Genomic DNA, 12,817 nt, shown 5'->3' with positions numbered 1-12,817 from the left:
GACACTGAGGCACAGAGAAGCGAGGTGGCCTGCCCATCATCACACCACAAGCCAGTGGCAAAACCTGGAATAAAAACTAGACTCCTGATTTCAAGTTCAGTGTCCTGTTCACTAGACCACATTGCCACATCTCATTTATTTTGGCAATCAAGGACGTACCATGAATTTAACATCTGTTACCCAGAAAGCAGCTGCAATTAATTTAAGCGTGGTCTATCAAAACAAAAAAATCAAACAGAAAGCTCTCCCAAAACACTTACTTTTACAACACTTTGCTATTGAGGTTTCTTTCATGCATTTGGCTGATAGCCTTCACTTTTCCTTAAAGCTCTTTATAAAGCTTAGAAGGATATGCTGCTTAACAGCTCATTGACCCTTAAACTCTGAGAATTCTAAAGAAGTGGCAAGACTGACCTCAAATCAAAAGTCTTTACAATCAGATGGCTTAAAGGAACCCTTGAAGAATTATATTTGCTGACACTTCATATTCCCAAGTTAAATTACTCGACATTTCCAAACCACCTTGCAAACTTGCTAATGTGTATAATTGCTCAACTCTGCTCACAAATGTTTTGGACTTTATGAGTATAGGGATAGAGGTGCCATTTCAACTACCAGAGAGTCATTATTAAAGTCTTGTGTGAGTATATCATGCTTACCCACACATATAATTGGTCTTAAGATAAATAGCAAACATCATACTTTTCATAACACTAAAGTGGTCACTACCTATTTTTGGCAGTGTCTTGCTATATACTGCAGAAAAATAGATTTGGTAAATAGTAAGACATTATCTGACTTCCTGAAGGGCATTGACTAAGATTTTTCAATAAAACTAGAAGAACTAAATTGAATGTTGGATGGAAGCATTAAATAAATCTTCTAGATAAATGGTCAAATAAATATATCTACTCTTACACAGAGGCTGATACACAATAATAATTGATAAAAGTATCCCAGGCATATGCTATTACAACATTCAGACTAATAAACACTTCATTAACAGTAGTTCTATCACTAGAAGCTGTGTATTTTCTCATTGTATATGTTCCTCTGTACAAGATTCCTGTTTTGGACTTTCCTACGAAATTTTACCTGCTGTAGTGTTGTTCAAGACAGCAATCAAATTTAGCAGTCCTGCTAAACACACAGATGGTTCATAAACCCATAAATTACTCCAAAGAGGGAAACAGAATGATCAAATTGTTAGAGCACAGGATTGGGCCTCAAGAAACCTGAGTTGTATTAGAGACTCTGCCTATGACACATGGCATAACCATGGACAAGTCACATACCTGCTCCTTGTCTCTTTCTCCATCTGTAAAAGGGGAATAATATACAATTTTGTGAAGTTCATTACCATCCTCTGACAAAAGGCACTATTAAGGGCCAGGTTTTATTATAGCATCTTTATTTTGGTAGCTGCGAAAGTTTACACTCTGACATGCCATGTTATGGGAGAGCCTAATGACATGTCATAATGCATCACAACAGTGTCATATCTGAGTGCCCAGATCATGGCGATGAGTGCAGTATAAATACCTAGACACACAGAAATGTGATCAGCCAAAAGATTTGCTGTCTATCATAATATATATTTTAAGTATCTGATTAAAATGAAGGATGTAAAAAATGCATAGTTTGTAGGCTACCTCAGCTATCTTCTGTTTGTATTGATCACGGGGAGTGCCGAGTTCAAATGACTATTGAAATAAACAGAGAATTTAATTATGGTAGGTTATGTAATGGCAGCATATGTGGGGGGGCATCTTGTTTTAACACTGTACAACAAGGGTCAGCAACCTTTGGCACGCGGCTTGCCAGCGTAAGCCCCCTGGCGGGCCGGTTTGTTTAACTGCCACGTCCGCAGGTTTGGCCAATCGCGGCTCCCACTGGCCACGGTTCGCCGTCCCAGGCCAATGGGGGCGGTAGGAAGTGGTGGCCAGCACATCCCTCGGCCCATGCTGCTTCCTGCAGCCCCCATTGGCCTGGGATGGCGAACTGTGGCCAGTGGGAGCCGCAATTGGCCAAACCTGCGAACGCGGCAGGTAAACAAACCAGCCCAGCCCGCCAGGGTGCTTACCCTAGTGAGCCACATGCCAAAGGTTGCTGACCCCTCCGGTACAATTACACGTCCCTGTAATTTGCCTGCGGTGTTGGATGATGTGATGGCAACTGAACATGATTCAGAGTTTAAATATGACAATGAATAGATTAGTTTTTTTCTGAGGGAAAAAACACCAGATTTAGTGTGAATCAAATCCAATTAAAACGGACATATTTATTTTATATTCTGTGGGGGAAAGTATGTTTTTTTCATTTATACACAAATATAAGTAAATATATTCTATTTTTAAGAAGCATAAACAACACACATTCATATGTATTATTAATTAGTAGTAGTAGTAAATATTTCTACTGTGGCACTACCTAATGGCAAACTTCATGAGAAACACATTGTGTTAGGTGCTGTACAAATACTTAAAATATTTATTAACTATTTTGGATAAAATAAGAACCCTTCCAAACATTTTGTCCATTTTTAGTATCAAATTCCAAAAAGCCTTTTAATGAGGTTTGGAAATGTTAGATAAATGGTTTTCCACTTCCAGTTTCTGTCCAGGATAGGCAACAGAACTGCTCAAATACTGTAAAGAAAGGGTATTTCCTACTATGATCTTAAATGAAAATTCCACAAATCTGTTAAGGAAACATGTTTTCATAAAATTTCCAGGTCAGTTTTCCAGTCTCTAGAAATTCAAAACCAGTGGTAACTTGAGTACTACAGAAAGAGGCAGGAGGGGGAACAGAAAGATGCTTGGAAACAAATGAAGAGCGGGACTGAGATCCGGAAGAGGAACTGGGCAAAACTCTTTAAGATAAGTTATTTTTTTCATAATAAATGAGGACCTTGAGCAAAAATCCATAAAAGTCACCGGAAAGACTACCATTGACTTCAGCACACTTTGGACCAAGCCCTGAGGATGTAACTTTTGAAAAAAATTGCATGCATACACCAACACTTTATAGCTTGCTGAGTGGCTTTCAAACATTAACAAATCAATACTCAAACCACAGTTGGTGAACTAGGTATAGTAAGACAAATGTGATCATTGCTCCAGCCACCACTCATATCCTACCACCTCAGGAGTAAAAATATGTTTAGAAAGAGCATAGAACAGGAAGCCAAGGATAGCATCCCTTTCTCTTCCAAGAAGTGGCAAGGGAAACAAGTGGTCAGGATCTTGATTTTATTTTTCAACCATAGTATGAATTCTATACTTAACAATCTTCCAGCTTGCCTTTTGCAGAAGTAAGCATCATGTATCAGGTGTTATTTAAAATAATCACTGTCCCAGTTGGAGGACTATTGCATCTTGTTTTTAACAACCAAGCACCCATTTCTAGGGAAATGCAAGTGGCACGATGCTGCAGAGTTATAAAACAATTCTTGTAATTTTTAATGGATGATGCTGAGTGTCACCAATGTTGTTTTAACAGCCACTTTAAGAATCTGACAAGTGCAAAAAAATGTGTGCTACTCGACCTTCAAAAAATAAATTAAAATTGCTGTGAATGTATGTTCACCATTTAATTAAATGCAATTCCTTGAGGGAGGAGGTAAATTATTAGTGAGTCCTAACCTGTGTAGTTGGACTGGATATGTGCAAAATGAGAAGCTATGCCAGACAACCAGATTCCTGCTCCCATACTGTCAATTTCATAAGCAAGCAAGCACAGAATAAATAATGGCCTACGTCTGATGTAACATTTATCTCCATTTTACGGAAGCGTCTGATGACTTCTGGGTGGCTGATGTGCTCTGAGAACCTAAGAGTTAGAACTGGAATTAAAAGTAGTAGCTGTCAGGTTCCCACTTATTTCTTTTTAGACCTCGCTTTCCTCCCTCTAGCCCAGTGGTTTTCAACCTTTTTTCATTTGCTGGCCCATAAAAAATATCAAATGGAGGTGTGGACCCCTTTGGAAATCATATAAAATAGTTTGGGCATTCTCAAGAAAATGCTTGGGATTAAATTATGAAGGTATTGAAACCGTACTGAATTCCAACAGGATATCATATTTCATCAAGATGTACGGGAAGAAGAAAGTCTGCTAGTTCCCTGCAAATGCAGAATAAGCGGGAATATTACCAAAGACCAGTATAATCGAAAAGTAAATGGGTCATTATCCTACAGTAAATAATTTTCTTTGTACAATACAACAACCAAAAAACCCACAACAACTCTACACTATTAGACTTAACCTATTTATTACTGCAGATTTACAAAGAGATAGGCTGGTTTGCAATAGTAATAGAAAATATAATATTCTATACTATCTCTTCCTTGTTAGAGACATTGCAAAGTAATCCACATTGGAAAACATAATCCCAACTATATGTATAACATGATGGGGTCTAAATTAGCTGTTACTACTCAAGAAAGAGATCTTGGGAGTCATTGTGGATAGTTCTCTGAAAACATCCACTCAATATGCAGCGGCAGTCAGAAAAGCAAACAGAATGTTGGGCATCATTAAGAATGGGATAGATAATAAGACAGAAAATATATTGCCTCTATATAAATCCATGGTACTCCCACATCTTGAATATTGTGTACAGATGTGGTCACCCCATCTCAAAAAAGATACACTGGAATTGGAAAAGGTCCAGAAAAGGGCAACAAAAAGGATTATGGGTATGGAACAGCTGCCTGTAGCGGGCCGGTGTGGCTTCCCTCCTCCCCGGAGAGGGTTGAGCCCCGGACCCAGGAAGGGGCGGGGCGACAGAGTGGTGAGCCCGCCCCTCAGAGGGTCAGACAGCGACCCGGAAGGATAAAAGCCGGCCCTTCCAGCCCAGTCAGGGCCCAGCCACCGGGGAGAGCAGACCTGCCTGAGGGAGCTCCTACCGGAGGAACCGCTGGAGCCCCGGGCAGCTGCCTGGACTGGCCGGAGAGCACCCCACCTCGCTACTGGGAAGACCTGCTGGAGCTTCCCCGCGCCACCTACGACGAGGAGCCCGTAGGAACTTCCCCGCTACCGTGCTGTTACCCCGAGGAACTCCCGGAGCAGGATTGGCCGGACTTCCCCGGGGAACTACCCGATCTACCCCCCAGCCCAGGTTGTGAGGAGCCCATGCAGTGGGACTTCCCGGGATCAGACGCCGTGGACCAGGTAGGACAAGAGGGGGATAGTGGAAGTGGCCCGGGGGCAGCCGACCTCAGTCAGGCTACTGATCAGACAATACCCATGTCAGTGTGTTGCGGTCAGGATCCCCACTGACCGTCAGCGGTAACGACCGCTGCCTAGGGCCCCGGGCCGGGACACAGTGGAGTGGGTGGGCCTGTGTCCCCCCTGCCACCCCACTCACGGGTGGCAGTTATCCCCCTCACCAGCCTGCTCAGCCTGCCGCAAGAGGCCTGAGCCCCTGTACTGTTTACTGCTCAGCCTGCTACCAGAGGCCTGAGCTCTCCTTGTACTGCTTGCAGCCCAGCCCCTGCACCAGAGGGCCTGGGCCTTTTCCAGACTGTTTGCAGCCCAGCCCCTGCACCAGAGGGCCTGGGCCTTTTCCAGACTGTTTGCAGCCCAGCCCCTGCACCAGAGGGCCTGGGCCTTTCCTAGACTGTTGGTACTATTTGCAGCTCATCCTTGCAGCAAAAGGCCTGAGCCCCAACTGACTCTGTCTTTGTTGCCTAGCCTTAAAGGGACAGGACAGAGCCCCCGTGAGACCAGCGGGCCGGTGTGGCTCCCCTCCTCCCCTCAGAGGGTTGAGCCCCGGACCCACCTGTTACACTGCCATATGAGGAGAGGTTAATAAAACTGGAACTTTTCAGCTTGGAAAAGAGACGACTAATGGGGGATATGATAGAGGTCTATAAAATCATGGCTGGTGTGCAGAAAGTATATAAGGAAGTTTTATTTACTCGTTCTCATAACACTAGCGTCACCAAATGAAATTAATAGGCAGCAGGTTTAAAACAAACAAAAGGAAGTATATGTTCACACAATGCACAGTCAACTATGGAACTCTTTGCCAGAGAAGGCCAATACTATAACAGAATTCAAAAAAGAACTAGATAAGTTCATGGAGGCTAGGTCCATCAATGGCTATTAGCCAGGATGGGTAGGGATGGTGTCCCTAGCCTCTGTTTGCCAGAAGCTGGGAATGGGCAACAGGGGGTGGATCACTTGAGGATTACCTGTTCTGATCATTCCCTCTGGGGCACCCGGCACTGGCCACTGTTGGAAGGCAGGACACTGGGCTAGATGGACTTTGGTCTGACCCAATATGGCCGTTCTTATGTCCCCTTGCCTCCCATTGCTGTCTCCTACCAGTTGACAGAAGAAGCAAGGACAGAGCCCTTCACCAATCCCAACAGCCAGCATAAAGAAGGGATATAGCATAATGACCATAAATTTAGGCTCCTTGATTTTTGCAGCACCAATACTGGATCCTGTGGCAAACCAACAATTAGTTAGCAGTCTGAGGAAAATATTCAGAGATTTGTTTTCCATTAAACATAAAACGAATAAAAACAAGCGTGTTCTCTATAATTCAGTAAAACAATTCATTTTCTGGAGGGTTTTTTTTTCCTATGAATCTAATGCTATTGCAGAATTTAGCTGTAGAAAGCTTCAGAATACCAGTCCCATATGCCACAGAGTACAGAGGTCCTTATTTGCAACTACTTCCTTTGATGTGGATGTAACCTTTTTGGAGCAAGGGGTGCTCCTGAAATCACACACTGAGTGTCTAGGAGACTTGCCCTGGACTACAGCAGCAAAGGTGGCAGAAGCTCAGGACTCCATTTCCCAGATTGCATAGGGTCCAGGGTATAGATAGAACTGGCTAGCAACACTATCAGAATCAATCAGAAACAAAGGGTTTGGTTTTACTTTTGGCTTTGGCTGTGTTTGCAATGTAGCATGGAGAGAAGCATCACAGCCAGGGAAGAACCCTTCTACCCTCCACACTCCTACCAACGGGAAGACTCTCACTCCTTTGGGGATTTCTTTGACATTGAACGGCATCACTTCAGCAGAGACCAGAAAATCAGAAGACTGGGAAGAGTCACAATCAGGCTACCAAAGGACAGCTTACCTGCACATTGGAATCCAGATCAGAGTCTCAAGGACAATCTTACCATGCATGATGTGGGTACTTTGTAAGAACCCCACTATTTATTTATTTTGCTATTTTGTTTTAAGCCAGTCACCGACATCAGTGCTGCACCACACATCAGAGACTGAGCCTCAACTCACTATTTGCCAGGCTACTGGTAGCAGGGAGCAAAGGGTGGTTTGTACAAGCTGTACATTTGGAAGGAGTAGAGTTTATATATTGTTGGTTTTGTCTTGTATTATCCTGATCCCTTTTTCCACTGTTCCCTATCGTGAGTTCCCCATACCTAATAAAGTCCCAGTTTCTGTTCTATTACTCTGGAAATTGTGATAGCAATTTTATTTTTTGTGCTCTGACTGACACTTCTCTCATCAATTATGTGCTAAATATTTCCCCAAGGGACAAGTCCTCTGTGTTCACTGCCCTAGAAGGGGTTTCTTTGGAAGGAGGCACCAGGCATCCTTATAGATGAACCTAGGACCCATAGCCTCAAGGAGAAAAAGAGAGAAAGCTGCAGCCATGCATCAGGATTGGGGTTACATGGATGAAATGACATGGTCACTTAATAGGTCATGTTAATGTCTGTGTCACTTACTGAGTAAGCCATCCTCTTACTCATTCATTAATATAAGCAGCAGAGAAACCAACCACTCAGAATCTCAAGCTGGTAGGCCTCATCTTGGAAAAGATAGTGCTTTTCAAAGTCTGAAGTAGCAAGCAGAGTCAATCATGTAGAGCAGTGGTTCTTATCCAGGGGACCGGGGGCCCCTGTGGGGCCATGAGCAGGTTTCAGGGGGGACTCCAAGCATTAGACTCACTGGAGCGCAGAGTAGAAAGCCAAACCCCAACTGCATGGGGCTGAAGCCTAGGGCCCTGAGCCCTACCATCTGAGGCTGAATCTGAAGCCTGAGCAATGTAGCTTTGCAGGGGCCCCTGTGGCATGGGGCCCCAGGCAATTGCCCTGCTTGCTACCCCCTAACAGCAGCCCTGGCTTTTATATGCAGAAAACCAGTTGTTGTGGCACAGGTGGGCCATGGAGTTTTTATAGCATGTTTGGGGGGGGGGGCTCAGAAAGAAAAAGGTTGAGAACCTCTGACATAGAGTCACAGAAAGAATGGCTATCTTCTAACAAGGAATTTTCTCAGAATAAGGAAAGTGATATTATCCAGAACAGCTTCCCTCCTGCTTATTGTAGAACTTCTACCTACAATCTTCCCCTGTTCCCTTAGGCCAATCGACCGCCTACAAATCTAAACATACAGTAGAAATATTCTGACAGAGTCCTTTTGTTTATGCTCCCATTACTTCCTCCCGCTGACATTTAAGCTTAATACAGAGAAGGAAATGTTATTCATAATGAGATGAAGATGCATTGATTGATTTCAGTCTGAATGGTACGTTATGGTTTCATCGGTTCAGTTAGAGCTCCCTGAGCTCCTATAGATGCACCAATTACAATTTCTGTGGCAGCTAGGCATGATTTTTAGCATAAATTAGGTTCCCTTCACTGCACGTTTAGCAGAACACCAGCAACTTGAGAGGTAACTTCAGCATCTCTCCAACTACTGCCTCTAGAGCTAATGCACACTGCAACTGGAGAGCTGAGGGACCCCATGCCTAGGAGCACCATGCCTAGCAACATCCACTCTCCCAACAACAGTCAGTCAGGAGGAGCTTGCAGGTATTAGACTATGGGAATCCCTAGGGCACCTTCCCAAAGCAGTCACAACCAGCTACAGCAGAAGGCACTGGGAGTAGGAGAGAACCTTCCAGCCCCCACTGAACACAGAAGGGCTTCTTCAGACACCAGGCTGAGCAGCTTCCCCCTACCTTCTCCACAGCTGGAGCAGCTGAGAGAAGCCTGCAGGGGTAGACTGTGGAAATCCCCATACCTTCTAATTTGCTTCCACAAAGCAGCTAGCAATAGCTGCAGCTGAGGGATCATGTCTCAATCACCCCCACCTGTGTAGTAGGAGGCCTGGCACTCTACTTTCCTTTGGCCCTCTCCTTCTGGAGAGCAGCAGCAGCAAACAGGAATCTTCATAGTTCCAATTATCTGTCACTTAACTCTGAAACTGAGACCCTGAACCCCCTTTCTCCTGCTCCTCTCTTACTTCCAGGACCCTTCATCTGCCTGTCCTCACTCTCCTGCCCTTTGTGATCCTCATCCTCTCTCTAATCTCTTCTTTCTCCTTTCTACCTGCTTTTATTTTGCTATTCCCTTTCCCTCTCCACTTCAAGCTAGTCAGTACCTCCATATGTTACTTGTGTAACATAAAACAAATAGTTACACAAATAATTAAAGACGGAATTACCATGCTGTGTCTCTGCAATCGGCCTGGGCATTTTGCTCATATGTTATGGCCATTTCCCACAGTAAACTCTTTGCTTTGTTTGTTGTCTATTTTATACTGTAAGGTAATTGAGTCCGAGATGGGGTCTCACTACGCCTGTCTCCATGGGTCACCATCCTGCTTCCAATAATAATAAATTGGCAAATACAGAATATGGTCTCACATCTATAAGGAATTCGTAAAGCCCATTCAGAAAATATCAGGGTTCCAACCCTGCCACTTGGAAAATTGGGATGCAGGCACCAGGAAGCCATGAGACTGGCTTAAATTCATGAGATTTCCTTTTATTTTTAAGTCCCTTTGGATAGCAAGAATGTGTTTTCTGAACTCTCAGAGTGACTCTCCCCTCTGTGCCTGTGTTTCTGTGAGCACCATTGTGTGGAACACAATCTGAAATGGCCTGCAAATGCTCCTGGAGGAGTAGGGGGCTTATACTTCTCAATAATGGGAAAGACCCTTCCCCTGTCCATGTCCCCCACCCCACCCTTGGGGCTCTCAGCAGCAGTTTCATGGGGGCACTGCCCTGCTCTGTCCCCCCAGATGCCACTCTCTGCCCAACCCTCTCCCCTGCAGGACAGTCCTTTGCCCAGCTCCCTCTCCTGAGCCTTGCTACTTGCTCAGCCTGTTCACTGCAAAGGGCTCAGTCCCCAGCGCTACTCTCCCCCTCCCGGGACGCTGCTCAGCTCACCTGCACCTTTGCAAGGCAGAAGGGAGCGTGCAGCCATCTGGCCCCTGCACTGCACCCCCACTCAGCTCACCTCTGCATCCCTACTGTCCCCGTGCACAAGAAGAAAGGAGCAGCATGCGGGGAATGCACCAATCCGCCGCCCGGCGGCTCCACCTGCCTGCAGTGGCCACGCAATCCGTCTTTGCACAAGCTTCGAAAGAGCCAGTGAGCCCCACACCAACCTCTGTGGGGGGCAGACAGAACTGCAGTCCAATGCTAGCCTCTGAGGCTGCCTACAGACTCCAGCCTGGCATCAGCTATAGCTCAGGCAGAAACCCTCAGCTGTCATGTTAAAAAAAGAGGAGGGAGGGTGTAAAATCATAGGCTTGTGAGAATTGGTGAAATAAAATGATTTAGAAGTGCTCTGGGATGGAAAGCGCCATATAAATAGCAATTAATGCCATAATACTGTAACATCAGGGTTAGCTGAAGGAATAAGGCAAAATTACATTCTTAAAACCCAGACTTTAATGCAGCCATAGTCCTAACATTGGTCCAGAGCTACTGCAAGCCATGACAGACAGCATCAATAGTTCCAGTAGCATGCCCCCAATCTCCCTCTCAATCCACAACCTTCTGCAACCCTGCTAATGGGAGAGGGAAAACACATTACGGTACCTATTTTGGTGAACAGGAAAATGAAAGAGGAACAATATTTTGAGAGTGAGTGTAACATACAGGTGTGGGTCCCTACACTACATTACATCTAGGGGGGATGAAATGTAAATGTGTAAATCTCTTTCTCATAAATAAATTAGTTATATTGCCATTTGAAATTGATATTCCTTCTTTGATATGGATACAGTCCAGAAAACAGTGACTCTGGAAAATTGTAGTCTCAACCTGCCACAAAAAATAGATTGTCTTAGATCAGGGGTCCCACCGGGGCGTCTAAGTGTGTCCACGTACTGGCCGGTGGATGAGCATCTGCCAAAATGCTGCTGCCAAGCTTCCTCAGCCAGAGACGTTGCCACCGAAATGCCACCGATTTTCTGCAGTATTTTGGTGGCGACACCTCTGGATGACGTTGCTTGTCGGCGGCATTTCGGTGGAAACACCTAGTGACGTTGCCGCTTGTCAGTGGAATTTCAGCGGATGCTCGTCCACCACCACGGTCCTCTGTGGCTCATTGGCGCCCGCCAGACGAAAAAGGTTGGGGACCATTGTATTAGATGAACCAGCTCCTCATTGCAAACCCAAGTTAAATAGTGTTCAGTCTGCTAGTGTAACAACATCATGAGATAGATCTTATTAGATTTTTTTTAACTATTTCCAGATGTGTTATTTGACCAACATAAATGACTATTGATATTTCAATAGGCCATATCATCTACCCTCTTTTGGGGTGCAAGGCAACTACTATTGTACACAAATGGGAATCTTTCCACTGACTACAATTGGATCTGGCCCTTGGAGTCTTTCTGTCCATATTCTAAATATGTAGCTATTCTCAGCAGGAAGTTACACCCTCTCTATCCTGCTTCCATACAGACGTATACAGTTCAGATAAAGTAGGTTTATATGAGTTGAAGAGAAAATTTATAACATGACAGTTTTTATTTTGTGTATTTTGTTTTTAGGAAAATTCCTAAAATTATCCCAATGAGTTCTACTACCAATAACATTAACAGTTACTGATTACATTGAGAAGCAAAACCAGGCTGAAATTAAAAGATAATATGATGCATTTTCCTCTGATGCCATGCAAAACTACTACATGAACATGAAGAGCATCTGACACAAAACCATTCCACTTCTGCCCTTTACAGGAAAGTAAATAAGTGCTTTATGAAATTGCCTTCTTTTCAAGCTTAAATACTGTACTGCTTAAAAAGAATTCTAAGGAACAGACAGCCAGATAGAGCTATTTCGAAAGCACCATATTAGTTACGTGACTTTAGGAAATATTTGCAGGTATTGTAAAATGCATACTTCAGCCTTTGTTGGTTATCCAATTTAAGGCATACTCCTGTCAACTACATTTTTAGCCTGAAACCGCACACTACTTACTGATATTTCCAGCCCATAGTAAAGCAAGAAACATTTGTACTAATTTCAGTTATCATCACACTGAGAATGCTGTACCTCTAAGGAGTAGTTTATCCCCATTAGCAATGCTTTCTGATACTTGTAAGTTGATTTCAGCTAACTGGATACATAAAGAAACTATCTCAACATTCCAAAATCCCTGATGTGCGATAATGAACAAAAAAATACACCACGTTATTTTAAATGAAAGAAACATGATCTGATTCAATTTTTTTTATAGAATAAATTCTTTTCTATACCTTCATTTTCCTATTTATAGATTTATGATGTACATAGTACTAATAAGAAAACATTAGAATTACATGGATTAGAAGAAAATATGGGTAAAATATAAAGAACAGCTGATTCATTAATTTTTCCATGATTCATTAATTTTTCTTTATTAAGACCCTGTGATGGGGAGTTCACCCCACCTAAGGCAGAGCCAGTAAATTAGGATAATTAAGACGATGGGCTGCACTGGGGGGGGGAACAGGGCTTGAATGACTGATTGAAGATGAAGCCCAGCTGGGGAGGAACAAGAGGGGCGTATAAAGCCAGGAAGTTGGCAGCAGAAATTGGTTGTGG

At 43.8% G+C, this 12,817-nt stretch overlaps 1 protein-coding gene across 1 annotated transcript in view; it reads right to left on the bottom strand.

Annotated features, from left to right (window-relative positions):
• Window positions 1-12,817, bottom strand: part of PCDH11X (protocadherin 11 X-linked) — a 1,070,771-nt gene that overhangs the window by 542,316 nt on the left and 515,638 nt on the right. The gene's annotated exons all lie outside the window — the stretch shown is intronic.

This window comes from Mauremys mutica, chromosome 9 (assembly GCF_020497125.1).
Source record: "Mauremys mutica isolate MM-2020 ecotype Southern chromosome 9, ASM2049712v1, whole genome shotgun sequence".
Taxonomy (NCBI): Eukaryota; Metazoa; Chordata; order Testudines; family Geoemydidae; genus Mauremys; species Mauremys mutica.
Note: the sequence above shows the minus strand (reverse complement) of the source record. Positions and strands in the feature narration are given on the sequence as shown.